General features: G+C 43.7%; 1 non-coding gene across 1 annotated transcript; it reads left to right on the forward strand.

The window, feature by feature from the left end:
* Positions 1 to 1581: 1581 nt before the first annotated feature.
* Positions 1582 to 1656, forward strand: Trnas-cga (transfer RNA serine (anticodon CGA)). Its single transcript has one exon. It is a non-coding gene; the product is annotated as a tRNA-Ser (tRNA).
* The last annotated feature ends 11488 nt before the right edge of the window (positions 1657 to 13144 follow it).

Here is a 13144-nt window from a genome sequence, read left to right on the forward strand (position 1 = left end):
GCATTAGGAATTAAAATAATGTGTGGGTCCTGGATTGGATGAAATTGATCTTCAGGAAATCGCAGTCACTTTACACAGCCTACATTCCGTTAAACAATCTTTAAAAATTATTTAAATATACGCCAGCAGAAGTGCCACGTGTCTGCCTGGTTGCCATTGGAAATTTGATGTGAAGCACAGCGGGGATTGACAATCGAATGGTGACTAAATTCATATCTGGTGTCTACAGGAAAATAGAGTCGAAGAGGCCCGTACGAAAACATCAAGTATGCATCTTTAACGACTATGAAAGGTATTCAAACATAGAAATTGTATTTCAAATTTTAGTGTTATGAGTGTAAGAGAGCGGCTTTCAGAGACGTTTAAAGCATGTAACGAAGTCTCTATAGCTGCCCAATCCAGTCCCATGACAAAGGGAGAGAGAGAAAGTAAAATAATACTGAAAATGCTTTCCCGACCAAATATTCGCACTGCTTATGCAACTACAATCTCATGGCAGGAGGCTCTGGGCTGTACACCCTTTAATTAAAGATGCAATAAATTTAACCTGCATGTTTATAGTATAAAAGTCATTTTACCAGCCGGCCGTGGTGGCCGTGCGGTTCTAGGTGCTTCAGTCTGGAACCGCGTGACCGCTACGGTCGCAGGTTCGAATTAGATTTCGTAAGTCTATAGACGTTCCAGTAGTCGTTAGTTCAAACTCAAGCTGAGGCAATGCGGTCAGAGTGGTGACGCCGCCTCCAGGAAAGCCAACTACGTGTGGGCGGACCGAACTGACCCTCTGTGCGAAAGACCAAGTGATCATCAGCATTGGCAGTCGGGGACCTATGCCTCTCGGAGGAAGCTCCAAGGTTATGATACTGCTGAGAGACGCCCACTCTGCCTCAGTTCCTTGCAGTTCTTAGTAGGCATCATTTCGTGACCAGCAATAGCACGAGGTACTGGCAGAAGTAAAGCTGTGAGTACCGGGCGTGAGTCGTGCTTCGGTAGCTCAGTTGGTAGAGCACTTGCCCGCGAAAGGCAAAGGTCCCGAGTTCGAGTCTCGGTCGGGCACACAGTTTTAATCTGCCAGGAAGTTTCATATCAGCGCACACTCCGCTGCAGAGTGAAAATCTCATTCTGGAAACATCCCCCAGGCTGTGGCTAAGCCATGTCTCCGCAATATCCTTTCTTTCAGGAGTGCTAGTTCTGCAAGGTTCGCAGGAGAGCTTCTGTAAAGTTTGGAAGGTAGGAGACGATGTACTGGCAGAAGTAAAGCTGTGAGTACCGGGCGTGAGTCGTGCTTCGGTAGCTCAGTTGGTAGAGCACTTGCCCGCGAAAGGCAAAGGTCCCGAGTTCGAGTCTCGGTCGGGCACACAGTTTTAATCTGCCAGGAAGTTTCATATCGGCGCACACTCCGCTGCAGAGTGAAAATCTCATTCTGGAAACATCCCCCAGGCTGTGGCTAAGCCATGTCTCCGCAATATCCTTTCTTTCAGGAGTGCTAGTTCTGCAAGGTTCGCAGGAGAGCTTCTGTAAAGTTTGGAAGGTAGGAGACGAGGTACTGGCAGAAGTAAAGCTGTGAGTACCGGGCGTGAGTCGTGCTTCGGTAGCTCAGTTGGTAGAGCACTTGCCCGCGAAAGGCAAAGGTCCCGAGTTCGAGTCTCGGCCGGGCACACAGTTTTAATCTGCCAGGAAGTTTCAATAGTGCAGTAGTTGCCGCCATATTCTCGATGAATGCGTTTTTTCCCATCACTTTGTAAGCAACGACGAACTGTTGCCTGCTGTTTTAGCCAAGACGTCGAGGTGAAATGCTTGTAGCACTTCCGTCCGTGATTAAGCTGCAAATGCGCGATTTGCACAGCGAGGAATTAGCTTTACGGTATCTACATTGCTAGAGAGTAATGTTTGTCATTCAGCCCCAATGTGCTCGCAACGCGTGGCTACTCGTGGATCGGTACCTTCGTTCGTGATACGAATCCTGGAGATTCCTCCCTAATTTACTGCATCAATATTTTCTCTAGGGACTAGGCTAGTTCCCATTATTTCTCTTGTATTTTATGTATTTTATGTACTTTTCTCGGATCACTGTGTAATTCAAATTCGTGTAATGGGATGTTCCATTCTTTTCGTGTAACGAGACTGCCTCGCATAACAATGTGTTTTGAATAATGTATCCAGGTTTATTTGAGTTGTCTCACTGTTGCTGGTCTGTAGTCCTCCCCTGTTCCCTTCATTAATCAATTAATTTTAATATGCAGTCGAAATCCCTGCTAGACATGAACAACACCGATGCTGCCACAGTCCATAGAGCAAACTAACAGATGAGATCATTTTAATCTGGTGGTAGGGCAGATGATAACAGGCAGCATACGTCACTTTCACAGTCCATATGAAGCCAAGCATCTGCAGAATTGGCGACCTTGACAGGACTGATAAAGATTTTTACCAGTGATACAGTACTGATTGCATGATACTCAATTAGACTTCAGAACGGTCTGTTCTTGTACGACTTCAGACACACCTGGCCGAATCCTTAGCACTGACGGGAGTACAATCCGTTTTTCACTAATCACCGACGGTACTGTTCAAACATGTCGGAAACAACAGACACCACACATTCATATAACTGATGGGTGGCGCTGGGTGGGAACCTGAACTGGCGGGGAGAGTACCTAGGCAGTCCACACATTTCCTTTCCTTTCCTTTCCTTTCCTTTCCTTTCCTTTCCTTTCCTTTCCTTTCCTTCCACCTTGAATTTACGTAATGTGCATCACAGCTGCGGATTCCGTGGGATATCTATTCTTTCGGACAAGTCCGATACATATTACGTAAATGGGCGCCAAATATTTATATAACGCTGTAACGTACCTTCTTGCTGCTCTAGGACTCTCGTTTTCTGCACTTCACACCTAACTGCTTTTAAAGTTTTCCTGTAATTTTGTATTGCTGAAATTGTCTGAAATGAGGTTTCACCATCTAGTAAGGTGAAGGCATCTTCAAGTCACCGAACACTTCGAAAGGCGATAACTTCGAGCTCTCGTGGATCTTCGTCAAGCCAGATATTACGTAAGGCAGCAAAAAGATCATTCATTGTGATGATTATTTACGTAGCGACTCAGCATTTTACACATATTCGAGTGCACCCGCCCTGATCTGCCATTAGTACGTGGATGCAAAGCACTTGTTCTCAATTTACGGATGCGCAGTTGCCGACGTAAGAGCTTCATTAACGTGGACCTGAAATTTGACCCTTGATCCGTAATTAGCTCTTCTGGAGATCCGAACATTAATAACCAGTTGTTTCCTACAACCCATGCTACTGTTTCAACCTCATGATTTGGAATGGCAGTCATGACCTGGTGCATCTACATCTACCTACATACTCCTCGAGCACGGTGGAGGGTACCATGTAGCACCACTGATAATTCGCTCACTTGTTCCACTCGCAAGTGGAACAAGAGAAAACTGCTGTCTATATGCTTCCGTATGAACCCTGATATCTGTGTCTTTGCGGTCCTTACCCGACATATGCATTGGTGACAATAATCTGTAACAACCTCTATGGGTGTCGACCGCTAATGGAGTATGGAGCAGTTGTAGGAAGTGTTATATTGACATACGTCTTACCTCGATATTTTCTGCATTTAACTGATTAAGTGCTTGGAGCACAATGAGGGCCAGGGAGCGTGCTATAAAAATTTGGCGTGTAGTATTTTGGCTCAATCTCGTTAACTTTCTTACTGATATTTTCCTAATCTATGCTTGTGCTTTATCTCTGTATTTTAAGAAATATCTTGTAGTGGTTAGTAGCTCGATCTTTTAAGTTATACATTTACAGTATTGCCGTTGGAGTTTTAGAAAGTAAGTGTCGCTCCACATGATAGAGATGAGGCATAATTTTTAAATTACTTTATGATATGCTTCTTAAATGTTCAGCCTTGATGTGAATAAGTTATATTTTATGGGGTATTCTCCTGTATATGATAATTATTGATAATTATTCTACGGAGTATGGTTTGTGAATTTGCTAACGCATTCTGTAGAGCTAACATCGAGATGGGACTGAGTTATAATACCCGTATCAGATACGGGACGGAAAGAAGCTAACAGTTACAGCTGCAAATTATTTCGGTAATGATTGTAACCTTCTCTTTTGGCCAATGCTAATTTTAGACGTCAGTTTCTTCCGGCGTATACAACGTTCAAATAAATTCCAAGAATGCAGCCAGGTTATGTAGTGCACACTGCCATATTCAAACTAGTTCCCAATGCTGCTGAGAAGGCTAAGAAGGAGACATATCTTGTGTTGACTGGTGTACTTCGTCCCAAGGGTAATACAGCAGAGCTGAGAGGGTTGCCTTACGTTCACTTAGAAGATCCATATGTTGTTATGTTAACTGCGGTTAAGAGCAATGGTACAGCTTGTAATATCTCTTTATATTCGATGAATTATTCTGATACAATTCTACCCTTGAATGACGTTTACTAATTTTCTATCTTCATACTCGCAGAATCCACGCGAAAAGTAGTTCTTACAATAGCTATGCCGTGAGTGCATAAGTATTCTTTGTAGTACTCTCTCTGGTGGTTGTTAGAAAAAAAAGAAGGGAGCTTGCGAGATTGTCTTCGTGCCGATTAGCATGTGCTTGGTTTGGAAGAACTGTAATCTGATTATTGAGATTTATCACAGAAGATAACTGATACGAACTGTACGATTAAAAGGGAAATATATATATATATATATTGCTCCTTCAAAAAAAGGTGTGTATGTGACATTTAGGAATTAATGATATTTATCGATATATTGCGTAGTTGTTAATCAGAAGGGACTTCCGAAAAACTGGATACGAACCTGCATTTAGTAATCCAAGAGCTCCATTACTTCTTCGGAAGGTTAAACTTCATCAAAGCCAAATATCCGCTTGATCTGAGGTTTCCCGACTGATTATACAACGCTCCCAAAATTACGAGGCATTTTATTTGTACAGATTAGCAGACTGCCGCAAAGCACGAGCCTGCAGAGAAGAAGAATCATCGCCTGATTTCATTCTAACAAGTAAAATTTCAGAATCATTTCGGAGTGACTGAGCTATGACTGTGTTTCCTATCATGAATGATTGATTGCTCGAACGAATTGAGAGCTACAGAATTACGTAGATAGGAAAAAAAATTACAAGCTGTTTTATAAAACGAGGATTACATTCATTCAAACGATGCAGTGTTCACTGACTGATTCAGCATATCGCGGGATCGGTGCTGACCGCACAAAAAGTGTTGAAAGAAAAGCTAACAGTCTCCTGAAGGGAAGTCCTTGTCGCAGCAGACTGTCAAGAGTCTTAATTCTTTTTGTGCTGTACTACCTACGTCAGGGCTTCCCAACGTGTGGTCCGCGGACCCCTTAGGCGACCGCCGGCTCTTTCTAGGGGGTCCGCGGCCACCTTTCACCAAATCGTGTAAAATAATGAGTACAATTATGTGAAAATCAAATTCTTCACTATTTTTTTCCGTGTGAAAAACATGTGTACTTTTAATTCAGGTCGTATTCCCAAGCAGCCTTTGCGGTTCCTAAGTGAAAACGCATACAAAGTTTAGGGCCGGAGAATGCGGCTTCTATGATTGACTGTTTCGCAATAATACGGGGGTCGTTAGTGGGCCGGCAAAGGGCGCTAGATGCGCTGAAACCTTTTACGCATGCGCGGAGCAAGCTTTGTCGACCAATCACAGCGCTCGCTGGCTCGTATGAGGCCCCAGGCGTCATTAAATGGTAAACTTGCTTTGTCAGTGCACTACCTATTTTGTAAGTCGATTTTTGACTAGTTTATTATCTCTAACATGGAGGCTGAAGTCAGGAGCCGGCCGAAGTGGCCGTGCGGCTCTAGGCGCTACAGTCTGGAGCCGAGCGACCGCTACGGTCGCAGTTTCGAATCCTGCCTCGGGCATGGATGTGTGTGATGTCCTTAGGTTAGTTCGACCTATTGCTCATCAATGTGGGATCCGTACCAGATCGGGTTGACTGAGGAGATAGAGACGATCCAAAGAAGAGCGGCGCGTTTCGTCACAGGGTTATTTGGTAACCGTGATAGCATTACGGAGATGTTTCGGAAACTCTAGTGGCAGACTCTGCAAGAGAGGCGCTCTGCATCGCGGTGTAGCTTGCTCGCCAGGTTACGAGAGGGTGCGTTTCTGGATGAGGTATCGAATATAATGCTTCCCCCTACTTATAACTCCCGAGGAGATCACGAATGTAAAATTAGAGAGATTCGAGCGCGCACGGAGGCTTTCAGACAGTCGTTCTTCCCGCGAACCATACGCGACTGGAACAGAAAAGGGAGGTAATGACAGTGGCACGTAAAGTGCCCTCCGCCACACACCGTTGGGTGGCTTGCGGAGTATAAATGTAGATGTAGATGTAGTTAGGTTTAATTAGTTCTAAGTTCTAGACGACTGATGACCTCATAATTTAAGTCGCATAGAGCCATTTGAAGTCAGGATCATTGAAGAAGGGTGCATTTTCTCCAGCGGCTTCACAAGGGAAGATTCCAGTTGAAATGAATGAGGAGGGAGGACGACCAAAGGAAGAACAATCACAAGAAGCTCCACAGCCGGATTTATTATATGAAAACGCTGCAAGTACTCCATTGGTTGCAATATCCTGTGGAAGTGGAGTAACCAAGAAGCGTAAGTACAACGAAAGCTATTTAGAAATGAGCTTTATGGAGACAAAGGAGGGTGAAACTCAGTGTGTAATTCGTGCGCGAGTCCCTCCGAACAGTTCAATGTTTCCAGTTAAGTTGAACCGTCATTTTGAAGGTACTCACCCGGATTTCCAGGCTAAAGACATAGATTTTTTCAAAAGGAAGAGTGCTGAACTAGCTGCTTCTCAGCACTGAATGAAAGCTCATGGAAAGAAAAATTAATGAAAATTCATTAAAAGCTTCTTTCTTGGTTAGTTAGCGAGTGGCAAAAACAGGCAAAGCTCATACCATTGCAGAAAATCTCATAAAGCCGTGTGTTAATGATATTGTTTCTTGCATGCTAGACGAAAAGGCAGTAAATCTTGTATCTTCGGTGCCATTATCAAACAATACTGTCAAGAGATGCATTGTTGACATGTCAAATGATGTGAAAGACACTCTTGTTTCTCGCATCCAACACAATTTATTTTCTCTGCAGATAAATGAATCCACTGATGTTGCAGGATTAGAGATTTTATTGGCTTTTGTCCGTTATGAATATTCTGGATGTTTTGAAGAGGACCTCTTATTGTACAGACCACTACCTGCCAGCACAACAGGTGCTGAAATATTCCATCTATTGGATGATTTTCTAAGGACTAACGGAGTTTCATGGTCTAATTGCATATATGCGTGCACAGTTGGTGCAAAAGCAATTGAAGGGACCTTCAGTAGGAGCAACAACGAAAATAAAAGAAAACGCCAAGGATTGCAGCAGTAGTCATTGTGCTCTCCACAGATACGCTTTAGCTACGAAACAAATGTCTGTTTCGTCCAAGGAAGTTTTAGACGAATACATTCAAATCATTAACTATATAAAATCAAGGCCGTTGAAGTCAGGACTTTTCACAATGCTGTGTGAAGATATGGGAAGCCTTTATCGTTCCCTGATTCTCCACAAAGAAGTGAGGTGGCTCTCACGTGGGGATGCACTCTCTCGGTTGTACGAATTAAGATTGGAAGTCAGTTTTCCTTTCGGAGCATAACACCAAATTAGCAGACCTTATTAATGACGAAAATTGGTAGTGTATACTTGCCTATTTTGTCAGATATTTTCTCCAGTCTGAACGATATGAATATTTCACTCCAAGAGCAAAGTGAAACAAAGGTCACTGTTATCGATAAAGTTCGAGCATTCAAGAGGAAAATCAATTTTTGGGCAGAGACTGTCGAGAAGGGGGAGGTCGAGTGTTTTCCTCTTCTCAAGGAGTTTTTGAAAAACAAAACATTGGCGCTTGGGAATAATTTGTTCCATCAAATCCTGGAACATCTCCAAAGCTTGATGTCTTTGTTGGAGCATTATTTCCCAACAGATGAAGATGAGAAGCTGCAGAAATACGAATGGGTGGTCAACCCATTCACTGTATCAAAAAAGCCGAACATTCTATCATCAAATGAATATAGGGGTTGATAGAAATTGCCACAGACCCTACCTTGAAATCAAGTTTTGACATTGACGGTCACTCACACTTTTTGATCCTTTTGGATAACAAGAAATACTACTCTCTTGTTAAAAAGGCAAAATGTGTACTTCTTCCGTTTGCCACAACATACATGTGTGAATCTGCATTCTCGATCTCTGCTGCCCACAAAACTAAGTACCTAAGCTGTCTAGATGCGGAACCAGACATCCGTCTCCAGTTGTCAAGAATTGAACCCAACTTTTCAAAACTGTGTCAGCAGAAGCATCCTCAACCATCACATTAGGATTCCATTATTATTCCTACAGACTCATCTATACTAAAGAAGTAGCGGTTCTAGGCGCGCAGTCCGGAACCGCGCGACTGCTGCGGTCGCAGGTTCGAATCCTGCCTCGGGCATGGATGTGTGTGATGTCGTTAGGTTAGTTAGGTTTAAGTAGTTCTAAGTTCTAGGGGACTGATGACCATAGATGTTAAGCCCCTTAGTGCTCAGAGCCATTTATACTAAAGAAGAAAGCATTTTTCTTCGTAGATGCTCAGTGAACGTACCTGAACTCTGTAGGAATTTTGTTTCTGTCTTCTATCATTTACAAAATAATTATTGATTGAATTCTGCTGAAATTGATATTTTGTTACCAAAATTAAAATGATCTCTAAAGCTAATTTCTTTTCTTTATATTATATTCCGTTCTCTCAGTTAAACATACGGCCTGCCTATACGTCAATTACAATTACTTGCTATTACTCTGACACTATATTGTAGCAACTGGCTGCGAGCGTAAACAAATGAGGACTTGAAACTTCCTGGCAGATTAAACCTGTGTGCCGGACCGAGACTCGAACTCGGGACCTTTGCCTTTCGCGGGCAAGTGCTCTACCATCTGAACTACCCAAGCACGACTCACGCCCCATCCTCACAGCTTTACTTCTGCCAGTACCTCGTCTCCTACCTTACAAACTTTACAGAAGCTCTCCTGCGAACCTTGCAGAAATAGCACTTCTGAAAGAAAGGATATTGCGGAGACATGGTTCAGCCACAGCCTTGGTGGACGTTTCCAGAATGAGACATCACTCTGGAAATGAGGACTTTTCACGTGCCTCCTCTGTCAGAACTGTTACCTTTGAGAAAAAAAGTCTTACTTTCTGTGAAATGCTTTGTCGTCTTATATAGAAATAAGAGAGTCTGTTTGTTTGTTTTCCTAATTTGTTTACAGTCGAGGCTGACTGCCACGATATAGTGTCCAAGTAGTAGTTGAAGCTGTCAGCTGTGGCTAAACTGTTGCCACGCCGCCTGCCAGTTGCCAGCCTCCAACTAACAGTACACTGTTGCTACGCCGCATGCTAGCTGCCGGCTATGGACTGACAGCTGCCGTTCAGTAGATACGCAATGACTTAAAAATAACTAGACTTTCCGAGCTGTTTACATAGGCACGAAAATCGATTCTGCAACTGGAAAACGGCTTTATAAAAGCAGATTTCCAGAATCGATTTTGAAGTGTTTACCTGACCAACCAAAAGCGGAACTGGGACATCGGCTTAAGAAATCCGGTTTTGGAAACGCATTTAAACTGGGTGAATGAATTCCCACACATTGCACAACAGATGTCACAATAGTCCTTTAAAGGCAATTCCTTGGCCTCTTTTATTTCGTGATGTGTTTGTATCCCGAATCATGGCCTCTTTTCTTTCCTGCCGCGCGGAATGGCCGCGCAGTCTGAGGCGCCATGTCGTCGTGCATTGCGCGGCCACTCCTGCCGGAGGTTCGAGTTCTCCCTCGGGCACGTGTGTGTGTGTGTGTGTTCTCCTTAGAGGAAGCTAAACTTAGTTTAATAGTGTGTAAGACTAGGGACTCATGACCTCAGCAATTAAGCCCCATGGACTTACATTTGAACATTTATCTTCGGATTTCACGAAAAACCACACACACACACACACACACACACACACACACACACACACACACACACACACACACACAGACACATACATACATACACACACACACACACACACACACACACACACACACACGACTGTTACGAAATATGCATGCTCCTTACACAACAGTAGCCAAACAGTGGAAGTGAACAGACCACAAGAGGCCGCTTGTCAACAACGAACAGTTTGGACGTGACGTTGATTGCTCTTGGAGGAAGGCAGCTCCAACGTGTGAAATGTCAATTACGAAGTAATTTTAATCAGGCTATAGTGTGTTGAACAAAGGGAGTAAATCCACTAGTAAGTGTCTGGGTACAGTGGGAATTCAAATTGCATAGTTAATTTCAAGTTCTTTTCATTCATCTTTAAATCAAAGACTATTGATACTTCGGGAGGGGAGGGGGGGGGGGAGTTTGCCTATTGGGAACATGGCACTTGCATTAAGAAGCTTTCAGTTCCCATGGGTTTCGCTCTGATGTTTAAAGTTACTGTGCTCTTGACTGACTAGGGGTCCGCCATGGATTTTCGACTGAAGAAGGGGTCCGCCAGCTGAAAAGGTTGGGAAGCCCTGACCTACGTTATATAGCTTTCTGAAGGTCCACAAGGAAGGGGTACCTCTTAGGCCGGTTGTGACATTGCTACACCGACATATCATGTAGCAAAAAACTTGGCTACTCTGTTGAGCCCTGTGGTAAGACGGTGCGATCATCAAATTAAGAACTCGATGGATTTCTTATGTCTATTGCATGGAATGCTTTTGAATGGTTCTGATATTCTAGAAGATCTGATGTTGTCTCTCTCTTCACTCGCGTTCCTCTGCCTGATTCGTTACGGTTAACTGATGTTACCATTGGTGCTAAATTAAGCTTTTTGGCATGTGTTGAATTCCACTCACTTTTTACTCAGTGAGCAGTACTATGGGCAGATAGATGCAGTTGCGATGGGAAGCCCGTTATCAACCGTTGTCAACTATTACTGGCAATTTGTCTTCGGGAAAATTCGAGGAACGTGCCTTGGAATCGGCGGCTTTGAATCCTGCATTTTTTTTTTTCAGATGTGGTGACGATACTTTTATTGTTTGACCTCGTGGCAGCGAGAATTTGAACTTTTTTTTTTTAACATGTCAATTCAATCCACCCGAATATCCGTTTCGCGATAGTGAAAAAGGACGGCTGAGTCCCTTCCTTCACGAGTTAATCAGGAGGAAGGTTGATGGTTATGTTGGGATATAATGTTCAGAGGAAGATTATTTCCACTGACGGGCTGACATCATCATGCGGCTCAGTGCGAAGGGGTATTTCGTACCTTGGTTTACAGAGCCCACGTTGAGAGCTTCTCAGCTGAGTAAAACCATCTAGAGCTCACCTTTTGTCAGAATGGTTGTAGTGAGCTACCAAGCAACCGAGAGAGATGATAACACCGAGGTGTCACCTTCTTTACCTTACGCAGACAGCATTTCCAACAGACTGGTCGAATTTGCGGAAATATGATGTCAAGTATGTTTTTTGAGCGCCATTTAAGATGAGGGTCATTTAGGTTCCGTAAAGTTTGACCTCGGTTTATGTAAGGTGAATGTGCACGGTACATCTTGCAGTTGTGGCATGTGGTACATTGGTCAGACTATCAGGACTGTGGGAGACCGGTATATTGAGCTTAAGCGTCAAACACGCTTACAATAGATATAGTGGAACATTGTCTTGATACTAAAAGATGGCTCTGAGCACTATGCGACTTAACTTCTGAGGTCATCAGTCGCCTATAACTTAGAACTAATTAAACCTAACTAACCTAAGGACATCACAAACATCCATGCCCGAGGCAGGATTCGAACCTGCGGCCGTAGCAGTCGCTCGGTTCCAGACTGTAGCGCCTAGAACCGCACGGCCACTCCGGCCGGCGTCTTGATACTGGTCATCCTACGGAATATAACAACACGGAGATTATGGCATACACTTATAGCTACTTAAATAGCGTTATTAAGGAAGTAATTGAAATTAAGTTAGCAAGCAACCTTGTAAAAAGAGAAGGAGATCTTTGTTTAAATTCTGCGTGGAATCCTGCTCTCACACTTGCCTAAAAACAGAGCAGAGGAATTAATGATGTGTGTGTGTGTGTGTGTGTGTGTGTGTGTGTGTGTGTGTGTGTTTTATCTTTCCGTGATAGCTACGCTACGCTAAGCGAGGTTTTGAATTTAATTCCACATCACTAAATTGCTGCATTTTTATTTTGAAAATGACAGGATGCGCACCTGTGGAAATACGTGCAGTTGTCGACGACTCCAAACAGCTGCATCCTCATAAGTTATGTAAGCGGGTTCGTTTCTGTTTGTAACCTGTAACTGAATGGCAAGTATGGAATTTAAGTGTTGATGACTTGTATACTTTCTACGTGCCCTCCCTCTCAGTAGCTACATTGAATTATTCTATTTCCGTAAACTGTTTTGCTCTGTTCCATCGCATATAAACTGTATTTCTTAAAAATGCTTGGTAACAGAATGTATGTGTTTAATTTATAAATGTTTTAAATTGTGCCGTGCGGGGTAGCCGCGCGGTCTTATGCCTCCTGCCATGGTTCGCGCTACTCTCGCCCCCCCCCCCTCCTCGTCTGAGGTTCGAGTCCTCCCTCGGGCATGGGTGTGTGTGCTGTCCTTAGCGTAAGTTAGTTTAAGTTAGATTAAGAAGTGTGTAAGCTTAGGGACCGATGACCTCAGCAGTTTGGTTCCATAAGATCTAAGAACAAATTCCCAAATTTTAAATTGTAATCCTGCACTTTCGTAACCCAGACCTTGCTCCACTACACCCTGTGGAACGCGCTTAAGTTCTACTTGGAACTGTACCTGGACTGCTACTATTTGTTGAATATGAGACACGACCGTTCAACAAACTCTCGCACTCTTCCCGAGAGCAAGACACTTAACTAGTCACTCTCGAGGACTGTAGACTCACTGTCCACCGCCTAAGTCGGCCGCCATTACGTGGCCGGACTTCCTCGCGGCCTCCTTCTCCTCCTCCACTTGCACACAGACACGGACGCGGACACAGCAGGGTACGGCGGCGGTAACGCGAAATG

This window comes from Schistocerca cancellata, chromosome 9 (assembly GCF_023864275.1).
Source record: "Schistocerca cancellata isolate TAMUIC-IGC-003103 chromosome 9, iqSchCanc2.1, whole genome shotgun sequence".
NCBI lineage: Eukaryota > Metazoa > Arthropoda > Insecta > Orthoptera > Acrididae > Schistocerca > Schistocerca cancellata.